The sequence below is a fragment of the Corvus hawaiiensis genome, chromosome Z (assembly GCF_020740725.1).
Source record: "Corvus hawaiiensis isolate bCorHaw1 chromosome Z, bCorHaw1.pri.cur, whole genome shotgun sequence".
Taxonomy (NCBI): domain Eukaryota; kingdom Metazoa; phylum Chordata; class Aves; order Passeriformes; family Corvidae; genus Corvus; species Corvus hawaiiensis.
Window position 1 is genome coordinate 38,002,427 of NC_063255.1, and position 14,864 is coordinate 38,017,290.

The 14,864-nt window shown below is 38.0% G+C and overlaps 1 long non-coding RNA gene across 1 annotated transcript in view; it reads right to left on the bottom strand.

Moving 5' to 3' along the window:
* LOC125319851 overlaps positions 1-14,864 on the bottom strand; it is a 75,314-nt gene that overhangs the window by 31,116 nt on the left and 29,334 nt on the right. The gene's annotated exons all lie outside the window — the stretch shown is intronic.

Genomic DNA, 14,864 nt, shown 5'->3' on the forward strand with positions numbered 1-14,864 from the left:
ATGCAAAATTGCACATTTCCATTTACGCAGCTCACAGAGTCTGTCTTAATGTAGACATAAGATGTTCTGTCTGCCTTGATGAGCCACAGTAGAGGGAGTTAAGGATTAGCCTGATCAGCTGGCCAGGAGAAGAAACATATTCTTTAATGGAATGAGGGGAGAAAAAATAAAACTTTTCTGATCAACATATAAGAACATTTACAGATCTTAATAATTAAATGAACAGAGGAAATTACTTTAACTTTCTTGGGATATGTAAGAAAAAGACTACTGAGCCAGTAGACTTTATTATGAGCCAGTCTGACAAGTGTTAGAGTAGTAAGAGCAAGTCAGTGTGAGAGTTTGAAAGAGAAGGCAGTGAATCAGTTCATCATAACAGCACAGAAATTCTTTACAAAGTATCACTTGCCATACCTGGCATGCACTAATCCAAACAACTGCTGCATCTTCTTCTGGGTTAGGTGAAACAAAGGTAGGAATAACTAAACACAGGGTAATAACAGTGTTCCCTGTTTACCGAAATGTCTGTGTATTTAATACCAGTCTTTTGGATTAAAACATTTATTTGTTTTCTCTTCAATTAATCTTTGGTATGTAAGAGAAGACTCATAAGTCTAAACAAGCCGTCTTCTCTAACAGTATTGTGCCAGATAGAAATTTACTTTGAATCTTTGTTTATACTAAAGAAGTAGATAGGAATGCATTTGATAAATCTCAAAACAGAACAACAATTTAGCCATTTTGACCTCACAGAAATGCTTTCTTTGTCCTTTTAAAACATATTTAATTAAAACACAAAGTTTTACCAAATGTTCTCACTTCTACAAAGTGAAATGCTCCCACAGAAAAAAAACAAGCTGTCACAAAAATGTTGTTATTCCTTGAAGGGTTAAAACAATTAAAAACTTATAAAAAGTTATTCTGTTGCTGAAAACTGAAGGGATTGTAGTACGAGATTCTTTTCCTAAAAGCTGACCCAAAAAAGCATGCAATTGTTTCTTTCAGTGGCTATTTTCCATTAGACAAGCAATGCTGAAAAAATAATAAAATTTTAGCTGCTTCTGCCCTGAAAGACTGGTCTTTCTCTTCTGCATCCACTTATTTCCCACTACTCTCTAAAAAGTTATTTTCTGTAACCCGGTGTCCTGGTTTGGGCCAGGACAGAGTTAATTTTTCACAGTAGCTGTGAGGGACTGAAGCCTGGAGCCCTGTGGCCATGTCTGGGTGTAATTCTATATCACCTCATGCCACATCTGCGGGGTGGAAGTCCAGGACGCTTTCGGGAAGAAGGTGGAAGTGGCTAGGTGTCGGCGGACAGTCCGGGTGGAAAAGCCATCGGCCATTGTTCATTGCCTTGGGGTCGCGCACATCGGGCAGCAATTTTTGCATGTAAATCACCCTCTCTTTGAGCACTTTTGTTATTAGTGTTGTTTTCTTATCTCACTAGTGTTTCCAGTAAATTGTTCTTATCTCAGGAGATAATCTCTGCCTTTCATCTGTCACCAGAGGTTTGTGGTTTTGTTTTTAGTGAGAGTACTACACTGAGGAATACCATTCCTAAAACATGACACCCAAGCTAAACGTTTTCTTTAGTGAGGTGGATCAAGCACAACCTGAACTAGCTGCCACGTACCAAAAAACTGGAGTAGTTTACCTTACTGTAGCCGTAGCTAAAGGACATAGACAGGGGCTATTGAAATGGAGAAGTGCCACATTCTCCACTTCTGAAAACCAGACCTCTTAGATTTGTTAACTTAACCACTGATTTATGGTGTTATAATGTCACCCACATCAGTGCAACTTAGCCCTACTCCATGTCAGTGTGAGAAGATCCAAGAAAAGCTGGCTCAATAAGAATTTATTGTTCTTTTACACTTAATGTCAATGTTTTTAATTATTAGGAACACTTTTATGACACTCTTTCCAGCTGTTTATGAAGTTATGTAAGATAGGAAAAAGACTACACAAGTAGATGCAATTCCCACAAAGCAATTTTCAGCACTCCCCCAAAAACTACCTTAGGTCTCTGAGAAGCCGTTTTTCTGTAAGGACCTCTGAGGGCATCCAGGGGTATGTGAAATCACTTCCTCTACAAGCAGTCATCATCATATTAGCTACACCCCAAAGGAGTGTTGCGGGCATTGTTTACCTTCACAAGTGCATGGAACCTATTTCAGTTGTGAATGGATTTCTGATGCAGCAAAGTGTGTTCATATCACAAGTGTGAAAAACCACAATGCTCCCACACTTAGCAAAAAACATTTCTTTGTGAGTTGCTCAAGTGCATGTGCATTAGTCACGGTTACCTATTCTAGCACACACTTTACATGACAGCAGTAACCTGACATCTCCATGGCATTGAACATCAGGTGTTTCTGTTCCCAAATGCAGGTGTTCATCCAATTTTCACTGCGACTTACACATACAACCAGACTGAGACAGGTATCAGGTACGAGAAATAATAAAGTCTAGTATTCAGATGTAGCCAGATTTGCTGCTTACAAGTTGCAAAACTAAAGGCAGACAGGGAGGTGGCAGATAATGTTTCGTTACTTTTCTTTGATGACATTCAAGCCCGAACTCAGGCATTTCATTCATAACTGAAAATGTTAAACCTGGCTCTCAATAAAAAAACAAACAAACAAAAGTCTGTTAAAGTTGAATCATTATATTTTAAAAAATTGTCTCATTCATATACATGGCCTCCATGGATAAAACAGGATACACAGTAAGCATAAGCTGTTGGGAGAGTAGGTCACTTCAATGGAATACAGCATTTTTTAACTCTCATGTCCCTAGTTCCTCCATCTTTCCAATGGGGGAAAAAACCCAAATGAAAATTTAGATTTCAGTAACTATATTAAGAAATTTGGTCTAGTTATTTGAGAAGATAAACTAATTACTCAGATTTTTTTTTCTTAAGGTTTATGAATTTGCCTAATAGAAAATGAATTTAATGAATATTGAATATTATGAAATGAATTGAATAATAATCTGCATAATCAGTACCACTCTGACCCTGCACTAGCAAGATGTTTCTGTGTCTTACATCAGCATATAAACCAGCCCAGCTGGCACTTGCCTAAGTCAGTAAACAACTAAAATTGTACAGGATAGGTCAGTGACTAGCATTTTGGTCATGGGACTTTAATTTTATGATATATGATGCAATAGTTGTGGATCATGCACTTAAGCTGGCATACTGATGTCAGCTGTAGAGCACCGACTTAGCATGCCGATTTATGTGCATGACAGACATGGTGAGCACAATCTTTACCCATTCACGCTGTTGCTCTTTAAGCACTGTCTGAGCCAGGAACCAGCGACTAATGCCTGAGAAACAGCAGTTTGCTTTCTTAAACTAACTCTGAGCTTCGGCCAGTTGTTGAAGCCTGGTTTACTTAAATCGAGGCAGTCTAAAGCATGACCATAAACCACATTAATCTGCAGTCTGACTTCGTTTGGACACCACGGTAAAGCATCCACACCATCAGTTACAGGCAGGATGCAGCAACTCAACACCTGTCAGCTGCTCCACTTGAATTTGCACTTAAATTCAGAGCAGGAAAAACATTTTTTAAGCTAAACCCTTGACTGTCTGCATGTACCACACACTGGTTTGCAGCCAATCTAATGCATACAAACCAGATTTCTTTCTGAGGAACCAAAACCAGACCAAAAGCTGTGCTCTAAGCACAGGTGAAGGACCCTAGCCTCTAAGGATCTGAGACAAGCATTAGCTCTACAGTTTTGAGACACCTGCATAATGGGGATATTTGGCCCAACGAAACAAATTCAATTGAGTCTGACATAACCCCTGAACCACACATAGTCTAGTGTGGGGATGTCAGCAGCAGCCACTTTGATCTACTGAGCTGCTTGGTAATGTGCTCAGCCACCTGCTAATATAGAGGAGTATAACCCAACCAAAACAATATAGGTTCGATCAAAGCACAATAACATATTTCATGTAGATCTAAAGGCGGACCTCAGCTGAGCTCAGGAATGATAATTTAGTTAGCCATCCAGATATGCTGGCATGCACAGCTAAGCACAGCTTGGTCAACTCACCCACTGGAGCTGCATGTGTTGGAACAGAGCCTCCCTACACAAAACTTAGAATAGATCTGGCTTCTGAAACCATAAAACAGCTCTGTATGGTTCATTTCTACAGTTAAATGACAGGAATATGAGGATAATTACCAATTTTCTAGACCAAATGTTCCTACTAATTACAAATTGCCTGTGTCTTGAGAGATGCTGTTCTCTACCTTGCCTAATAAACAGCACCGTAGTGTGAATATGGCATAGTAAATCACATAAAAATACCTCTGGATTTAAAAACGCATCTCTAGATAAATAAGGATGAACCAAAGAGTAGCTCTAGAAAGTCTTATACTTCCTGAGAAAGCTTCCATTCATGAATTAAGCATTCCTATATTATTTATCTTACCAAGAAGAACCGGATCTATCCATAATGTTATTCATTTAAGACAAAACTGAATACAAAATTCAATAGTCAGGACAGACAATTCAAAAATCTACGTATTATTCCCAGCTCTTTCAGCAGTCTGTATTTACCTGTGTGTTATTTAGTGGCCAGTGTTTTAAACATATTTCAAGCTATGGTGGACAGAAAGAAGGGAAAATTCGAACTCCAAAAATGACAGGCTGACAAACAGACTGAAAAAGTTTTATGCTACCAGGGAAGCCAACCTTAACAGTAGGTCATCATGTGCCACCTCAATTAATTAGCTGTACTTGTCTCAAACACCATTCCTTAAATGAACTAATAGCCTACAGTAGAGTCTAATGGAAGGTGAGAGACTACTGGCCTTACCTAGTAGTAGGTGCCAGTGTTCAGACTCAATGATATGACTGCAGTGGTTCACAACCAGAGACACTGTTTTTCCACAGCAAACAGCTGCAGCATCAAGGAGACGTATGGTACTAACAAAACAATCATCTGTCAAGAATGAAAAAGATGCAGTAGCAAATCTGAAGTATAATATCTGGTTGAGCCATTTGGCCAATTCTTTAAAAAACCATCCTTTTGCATTAGATTTCCACTATGATTGTACTGCATGCCCAACATAAATATTGGTGCCATTTGATCAGAACTGTAACTTCACAATGTATGTTGATGATTCAGCCATAGGGAACAGTTCAAAAAAGTTGAATTAATACTGAAAAGTTTGTGATTCTATTAGATTTAGTACCTAAATCAAAGGAATCATATCTGCAAAATACCAATACAAAAAGCTTAGTCTGTATTGTCTCTTTGCAAACAGGAAGAGGAAAATTATGTTTTCAAATAGATTTTGCTATAGTTAATGCTATTTTTCTCCCTCAAATGGGGTATTCCACTTAACAACTGCATCATTATTTTTAAGGGTTTGAGGTTGCAGTACAGGCTATGAATCTAATTAGGCAAGGAAAACACAACATTACTGAGGTGGTCAACAGTGTTATTTCTGGAAAAAAACTTTTGAAAAATAACCTATGTTTGCCCTGATGTCTTAAATTTTTTTTCCAGCGTGATGGTGATTCCACTGCAGCTTCTCTTAGGGAAATTTTTTCTATAAGATTTTTATTGGTGCTTTTATGTATCCTAGTAAGTGAACAAATCCATGCAGTTGTTCATTTTTACATGTAAAAAGTTTCAAATAACAATGTTGTTTCATTAATTACTGGATATCATTGCAGCAGAGTTCTTGTTAGAGTTCTGTTAATGCTAAAGTGCTAGCTAATGAATCAATACTTTCCAGCTTTTGGATAACACATGAATTTACTGATTTTGTTGATACTGCTTCAGTCATTTAATATGTATTTGTAATAATAAGACTAACAGTCGCTGAAAATAAGCCCTACAAGCAATAAGGGCCATCTAATATAAAATATCAGAAACAGCAGTTATTATCCACCATCTCAAATGAACACTTAATAACCTGGAACTAAATCCCTTCAGGCTCCATTTATGATATGTGCACACTTCTGCTACAGTGATGAAAAACATGCCATTTTCCCAGAACTAATGACCCCTTTATTATATGTACAAGAGGACTGTGGAATGAGTCCATCAACAAACTAACAGAGTGCACATGTTTGAAAAGTTTTATGCCTAAATCACAGGCAAATTTCAGTGCTTCCAACTTATAAAAAGCCGCTTTGGAACCATTTCAAAATAATGTAGTATGTATTTGGTGAAGACAATTTCTGTACATGCTTTGTTTATTTTAATTTTGGTTACCTTTGGTCACTACAGATAATGAGGAGCAACACCTAGAAGTAATTAATATGTAACACTTGACTATGTTCAGACAAAATACTATTGTCCCATGGGATGTTTAATTGCTTTAATTGGTGGATGCAGTTAAAAATACTCCTTTGCCTCAAAACCTAAAGGGTTGGTTTTTTTATTCCAGGGCACCTTTGAAGAACATCTTAAAGTAGTTTCAGATATATCTTACAGCTTTACTGCAGAGATTTTGACAGCACTCTCTTAATGTATCACTACAAAGATTAAGGATGCAGGTAATAAGTATGCCTTGATCTACTTTAGCAGCTATATTTATAGTTTAACTTGGGCACTGTTTTTACATACCCTGGAATCACCAGGGAACACAGCCAGTCCTGACAATGACACTAGCATTTCTCCCAGCAAGCTAGTTTTAAAAAATATGATACTGACTAGCCCAAATACTGCTAGATTTCAGCTACCATTTTCAACAAAAGCCAGTAAACTTGAGCAGCTACAGTTCCTAGTTCCATCTGTGCTTCTTTACTTTGAGGTATTTTCTTATTTGGAATCGCTGGCACTTCACTTTTAAAGGCTACCATCCAAGTGCAAATTCTTCTGGCTGACGTCCTCAACTAGCCTTAAGAAAATCTGGTATTTCTGCTGCCAAGTAAGCAACAAGAGTTCACAGGTAGGCTGCAGGACTTTTGAACAGAGGAGTTTGGGGGTTTTTATGCTGTCAAGAAAAAAAATCAAAATTTGAATTGGGAAAAATATGGCCTTCTAGCATGAATTCTAGTCAGTTCTGTTGAATTCTAGACAGGCTTCAGGAGATTTGTTCTGGTCTGGCATGAAATCTCTATCTGTCGCTGATCTGAAAGCTGTATCTCCTATGCTGCAGAGGAATTCCTGACTTGCACATATATATATTTCCTAGCAAGAAAATTCTGCTTAGAACACTTGTTTCAGAAAATTAATTTTTAATCACTGGAAAAAATAGAAATAAAAGCAAGAAATAAGGTTTTTTGATGCTCCAAATTACTCCAGATTAACATGTTGATTAAAATGTAAACCAAGTTAAACATATACATGTAAATTGTGCCTGCAGGAAACATGGTTTTTCCAGCGGCAGCATTAAATCAATTATAACTGAAACAACGAAAGCCTTCCACATAGGAGACTGAAATTACAGCTAAAGATAAAGTTTTTGTTCCAAAAAGAAGTACGTGCAGGCATACTATTTCAAACGCTTCAGCAATTGCAATCTCAATTTTAGGAAAATGTCAGTTTGTAATACACCATCTCCAATCTGGAGGCAACACAGTAAGCATACTCTGTCTTTTGGTTTCTTAATATTTGGTGTTCTGAACAATTTCACCTGGCTGCTTCCCTGCTATAGGAGGAATACATCAGAGAGCAAAACCATGCTAGGGAATGTAAAACACTGATTCAGCATATCCCCAGTAAACTCAGGCACACAGGTTCTAGGAAAACACTAAACACAAAATAAAGCTGCTTACAGAGCAAAAAAATTTTAAAAGTTTATTTTGGTTTATTTTCCATTTTTTTATGGGGGGTATTTATGCAGGGTATGGGGGTCTATCAGAAGAGTAAGGACAAAGAAGGGAGATTCAAGTCCCTGGCATGACAAGCTGAGCTTCTGCTCCCTCAGTCTGGAAATAAGTTCTGCATTTTCCTACAGGACCTGTTTAACTCCTCTATTCTGTGTCACTGAGGGTGACTGGGGAGCAGGGCAGGGCGGGCTCCATCATCTTCTCCAAATGCTAAAGATCTGTGCAAGAAGGCCATGTGAGACAGAAGACTGCCCCAGCAACTGCCTGCACAGCTGGCACCCTGCTAGCAGGGCTAAGAGATAAAGCGACCTCCTGAGCCCACTTTTCATAGCCTTCCCCAGCTACTTGAAGCTGCCCTTCTGTTACTGAGAGCAGCAGCAACAGACCAGTAGATCTGTGACTGGCAACATGGGAAAGGGCCCTGAGGACAGGAATTTAGAGGCACTTTGATTTTCTCTTCTCTGTCACCCTGAAATGGCATTTGACTGAAGTTACTTGAGAACTGCTGGCTGCTCTCATGTCAATTCCAAATTCAATCATCTGCAGCAGGAGGACAGTCACAGGACAAACCCTGGCCAGTGCACGAGGCAATGTTTCTCTTCAGTGCTCCCAAGTAGCTCCAAGACAAGAGAAGGCATGTCTAAGCCACAAAGAAATGGACGATGGAAACTGAAGGCAAGATCTTTCAGTGCTAATTTTAAGTAAAATAGTCAAACTGTTAGCTGCAAACATGACATTAATGCAATTCTCTGGAACCAGAGAACTCTAGCCAGACTTTTCCTGGGTGAGGTTTCTGCTGGATTAGGGAGACCTGGCTACCCAGGGCAAGCACCTTTGGCTGAGCACAGTGAAACATCACATGAGTCAAACTGGGACTGGAAATGCAGCAGAGAAGAGGTGCGTGCTGACCTTCACATTCAGATTAGCTAATGGCAGCCCTCACCAGGGGCAATCTGCTGCACCCACACCAAGCAATTTCCCTGCACTCATCATAAATTCACACACAAAATGTATAGCTCCCTACTTCCAGGTTTATGCTGCCAGGTGTCAACATGCAACCGTGGTATGTTGCCTCCATGCTTCTTTCATTGAGTCATGTGACCTGAGGATGAGCAGCCACCTTGAAACTAAACTTTTCTGCCCTGTTTTTTGTAATTCTGGCAAGGCTTTGAAGGTTGACTGGGAAGACCTTGATTTCCAGGGATTCAGAACTCTTGAGTCTTTCTCTGGCTACCTCTAGCAGCAAAGGAAATCCAGAAAATTCATAATGAATCTCCACTGATTAAATTCTCGATCATATCAACAGGACTCGCAAGGAGCCCTGACTTTTGAAAATTCTCTGTTCATTGGCAGATTCTCAGAGTCCAGTATTAATGACCTCCAAGTCACACTGTAAGACATAAATATCTCTGTCAGCTAGAAGAGCAAAGGTGCCACACAAGTGAGTAAAATAATAATTCATTGTCTGTGGAGTTACTGAGAGTGGGTGACAAGAGAAAGAGGAACAGTCATTCTCAGTAGCTTTATGTTTCCTCTAGATAAAATTGAAAAGATAGTTTGAGATCTCAATTTACAAGGAACTGAGATTTCAATAAAATTTGAATCAAGGGAATAAGTAAAAGCAGAAAGCTTTTCAGACAGAGCTGAAAGAGAAACTGTGAAGGACGGTACTGGCAATATTCAACATTTTTTTCTCTCCAAAGAGAAGCATCATTAAAAGATGCAGCTGTGCAATTCTCACAGGGTAAAAGAGTTAAACACAATGTAGTTCAGTTCCCAGAACTCAAGAGCTTGTTGCCTTGTTAGTTAGGGATAGGCTAATAAGCACAGATAACCAAATTCCTGCTTTAATTGACCTCTTTCCCCAACTGCCAGGAAATATACTGACATTATTTTACCTACTCCTTGAAAAAAGATTTTGTTATATCATACTACATAACTCCCAGAGCACACATGGTATTGCTTTTTTGAGGAAATCCAAAAGAGATCCTAAAATTTCATGTCAAATTGTATTTGTGAAAACTGTGTATCTTAAAAAACACCCAACCCTTCTTTCTTTAGAACAACTATTCGTATACCTTAGATCTTCAATACAACCAAACGCAAGACATGCTTTCTGTTAAAAATTAGCTTTGTTTAGACATTATAAAAAATATAAATATATGTGAACAAAGTAAAATGCTGAGCAATAATTAACCAAAATATTGTCTGTATATTCAGTATATTAAAAATAATGTACCAAATACCAATACTAAATACAGCATATGACAAGCAAAAGTATTTTAACAATTATGCATATAGATTTTGCCCACTTAAGATTTCACGCATTTATTCATAGCCAAATTACAAGCTAAATATTGGTGGTTTTGATGAGTCCAAAGCAAAAGGAAAGCAAAGAGTCAGAATTCAAGCGTAAATATGACTTTTTTTTTTCAAGAAGTTAAAAATAAATGCACTGTGGTTTAGAAACTGCTCTATTGGTGCAACACAAGGTAGAAGTTTCAATTTTGATGTGTTCTAGGGTTCCCACGGAGATGTCTTGGCAGATTTAGTACTGCAACATCTAATTACTGGTACCGGTTTCCTGGCTCCCAGGCTCCCAGCCCATCTAAGCACACAAGTACAATTTGGTGAACTAGCCTAAGCCAAGAGTGAAGGTTTTACACTGAAATGAGAGTCCTTGACCTGGGATAACTGAAGTACAGAGGTAAATTCCATTCTATCATCCTGGCTAGGAAATGCAGTAACCTGCAGCTGGTAAGGAGAAATGGGCAGGTGGGAGTGGTAATGTCCAAAACTCCTGTAGCTAAATATGACATAGCTGATCTGCTGGATTCCTAAATCCTCAGTTGAAGCTGTCAAAGAGAGCCAGCATGTGGAAACCACTTTGGTCAGAACCAAGGAAAAGTCAGGTTTAGTCTATGAAGTCCAGTCAGCCACTTTTCAGGTTTGTTAAGAAAAGCAGATTATCAAATGAGCCAAAGCTTAGTCCTTTCAGGATGGCAAAAGGATTAGAAAAAGAGGCAAAAGAAGAGCTAAAACTTTGAACCTTTCACCAGGAAGACACAGCTAGAAATTCACTTCTCTGCCTGACAAGTATGATCATATTGCTTTGATATCATATTGACACCAGGCAATGAACAAATATGCAACATGATAAATAGCTGGATTTTTTGAACCCTCCTGATGCTAAAAGATGCTTGTTTGTTCATGGAAGTTATCTGCTTTATACTGCCTTTTAACATGCTTGTTTTCACTCCAGATGAAACAAGGACAAGTAAACTGGAACAGAGGGAAAAGTGTCATAGCTCTTGAAATCCAATCTGTCTAACCTTATATTGCTAATTTTGGGGTGGAGAAAATTATGTGGTTCAATTTACAATTAGAATCCCTCCATATGATACCTTTCCTCCACAGCTGTTACACAGGACATATACCTTTTACAGAAACCTAAAAATAGAGCATATTTCACAGTCTAGGTCTAGTGTTGTTGTCACTTGTTTTGACAGATTGATCAAAACAAATACAGAGTGCACAAAAAGGCAGTGAGATTTTCTGACCAAACACAATTTGAAGGGCATAGTAAAGGAGCTGCTGACAAAAACAGAGGTCTTTCTACACTGCAGTTAATGTTCAGAAAAGTTCTTTAATATGGGCTTATAAACGGTTCTTCACAATAAGACAATGCACATTTATGTATTTGGTATGCGTACTGATGTTTCCATATGCCATCAAAATAAAAAATATTCACTGAATATAGGATAAAGCTCTCTGTGTTCCAGGTAAATTTTCAGTGAAGTCAAGCCCTGTGCCATTTACTGCAACACGAAACTAACTCTACACAATGACAAGACTTTTTAATTAATACCACGTCCTGTTTTGTCCTGCCAGAGTTCAGCAAGTTTAGTTTAAAAACCCCTACTTCTGCCCTTCAGGAATTTTGATTGCAACCTCTATTAACCGTGACAAACTGCCTTAGGAAATGAAGTTAGATGTTTGTTACTATACTATAAGTTAACTAAAAATGTATTTTACCTTCAAATTTACAACTTTTGGGGAGAATGAAGGATGAGCTGTTGCCCAGAATGACAGGCAAAATGTCTAAAATAGCATCCATTAACTAAGAAATCACCAAGATATTATTTTCACTTTACCAAAGGTTTGCTGTGCAGGATTGACTATCCTGAATAAAAATACAGATCCATGTGAAATACATATAATACCAGCAACACAACAAGCTTGCAGTCATAACACTACTGATGCTTGGCAGATCAAGTTTTCTGGAATTAGATGCCCCAGGCTTTTGCACTGTGAGTTACTCTACTGGGCACATGGAACAACCATCCTGAGTCACCAAATTTTCATTATATAAAGTGAAGATCACACACTTATTTTCTTGGCAAAACTAGATTTAGAGAGCATTCAGAACCACAAAGCTCTGTTATTCCCTATATCACAAAAAACAACAATGGATGCATGGACGGTAAATGCTACAAAGTAAAATCTCAGCTTCTATCAATTTAATGAAGCTTTGCCATTGTGTTCAGTGTTGCCAGGATTTCTCCCTAGCTTTATTCTTCAGCCAAAGAATGGCAGTGAATTGGAGTCAGCTCAGCTTTAGGGGCAACCACATCATCATGCTCAGAATATTTTACCATTATTGTGTATTTAGGTAAATCCAGAATCACAATTACTTCTTGTGCTCCCCTGTAAGCCAATCTCTTTCAGCTCTATTTTTTCCCTTTTTCTCTCACTGGCAGTAGCTCATCTAAGGGCCAGAAGAATCGTTGCTTTGTGGAATCAAACTCCAGAGTATCACAGGCAGTATAGCTGTCTCCATGCCAGGCACTCCAGACACCCTGGGCAAAGACTGTAGTAGCTTTGGGAGATAACTGGAGAATACAAAATAAAATTGCCATAACACATTACACAGAATTTTATAAACAAACAATTTCAGAAATTTCTTTCTCTTCCTCTGCTATTTCCCTAGTTTTCACCCTTGAACATATAATTTATAAACACAGAAAATTTTTGTATGATGTCTAAAAAAAAAAATTACAAATCAATTTTTCATTATTTGCAGATTCCTTGGCTTTTGGAAGAGTTCAGACTTAAACAGCATAGTATTTACAGAAATTATTGGAGTGCCACCTATTGGAAATAGACGTACAAATGAAAAAAACCTTGGTTCACTGCATAAAATAATTATTTATTATTCAAATGTTGGTTTAACTACATCAAGTTAAGAGGCTTTAAAATGCTTATAATTCATGTTCCATCCATAATTATGGTTAAATTTATATCAGCTCGTAACGTCAAAAAAAAAAAAAAGAGCCTCTCTAAGGAGCAAAACACTAAAAAGTGGCAAAGATTTATAGGCCTGGACTATAAAACAGCAAATATCAGAGCAGATCTGCGAGAATAATCACCTGCTAAAGCCTGACTCACTGTATATAAGCTGTATATGCATGGTTGATGTAAATAATTTTATATCAGATCCTGGTCTTCACTCTGCAGAGATATATGTAATCTTTAGGCTCACACAGTTCAGCTGTGGCTTAGATTCTGAATGTAAATTATTAATTTTCCCTATGGAAAACTGTCACCTTGGGATAAAACAGCCCTGACCTCCCACAGAAGACATACAAATCAGTCTGGGACAGTACAATGAGTTTTAATAAAATGATCTTCAGCTGTCATTTCTGTTCAGAAGACACTCAGGCAATGGCATAAGTGACTACTCTCCTCTGTCTCCCACGAACAGATAAATTTTTGGAGTTTTTCTCACTGCTTTCCCAGCTATATCTTCAGCTTTTCTATTGAGAGAAAGTGTGCTAGTTTACACTTAAAATTGAATCTACTCAAATACGGAAAGCAACTGAAAAATTGGACCCAGTTTTGAACCTTGAACTTGATCCTTGAGCTATCTGCCCTCACTCCTTATTTATCACCCATCAAGCAGCAGACTGGGAGGGCCATTGCCTGAAGAGCATCACTACTGAAATCCTAACACATCTGTTTCATATCCTCATCTTTACTACTGCAGCTTCCTCCTCTGCAGCTTTATGAGCCGTCACACTAAAAGAAGCAAAGTGTTGCCTAGCTCTTTTCTGTCCAAACATCCCAACCTTGATCTCAGAGTCACACTATTCCTCTTACAAGTCCTTCTGTTAATTAGCACTGACCCCTGACCAGCTCATGACAGCTTCTGTAGCAGCCCTTTTCATGGTTATGATTAAGAGAGCTACATAAACACAGAGTGGTAGCTTTTGTAGACTGCTCTAGGAGAAAAACAAAACAGAACAAACTGCTGTTAATTATACATGTTAGCATAGAGTAGAAAAATGAATAAAAGAGTGACATGGCACAAAAACAAAGTAAAGCAAAATACACTGAGTATGGGCTCTTTCATATACTCAGTCCTCAGAATCATTCCAGCAGCCAGAATTTCAGTTTGAGTAGTTGCCCATGGTGGTCTAAAATTTTCAGCTCAAATTTTGGACTAATTAGTATTGCATAATGTGTTTACAAAACTAGCATATGGAAATTAATTACTAAAATACATGCTCTTTACTCTTACTTGCAATAAAGGCTAAAAACACCTTTTCCATTCATGCTGCTTATAAACCAATTTATATACTGACAGGATCTCTTTCAAAATTAGTTCCTAATCTGTCTCACCTTCATTTCTAGCAAATGTCTGATACATATTTTTATTCTTTACAACCACTTCTTCTTTTCCTGGTAACTTACATCATTCTATGAGTGAACACTTTTTTATTCCTTGGTTTTATCTCTTCCTCCAGATCCCACAGAGTATGCTCCAGGCTTCTCTGTGGTTTATAAAAGACTTTTTCTCCTATAGCTTTCTCTTGAAACTTCAATCATTCCCTGCTTCCTCTTGAGGCATGCCCTCACGTGTAGCTTTCCTCCTTTAACAATCTTATTTTATTCTTCTGGAGACATATTTACAACAAAAAGTTTAGGGGCATCAGAAGTAACATTTCTTTGGTGCAACAGCTGTAGACCCACACCGTTTAATAATGACATGT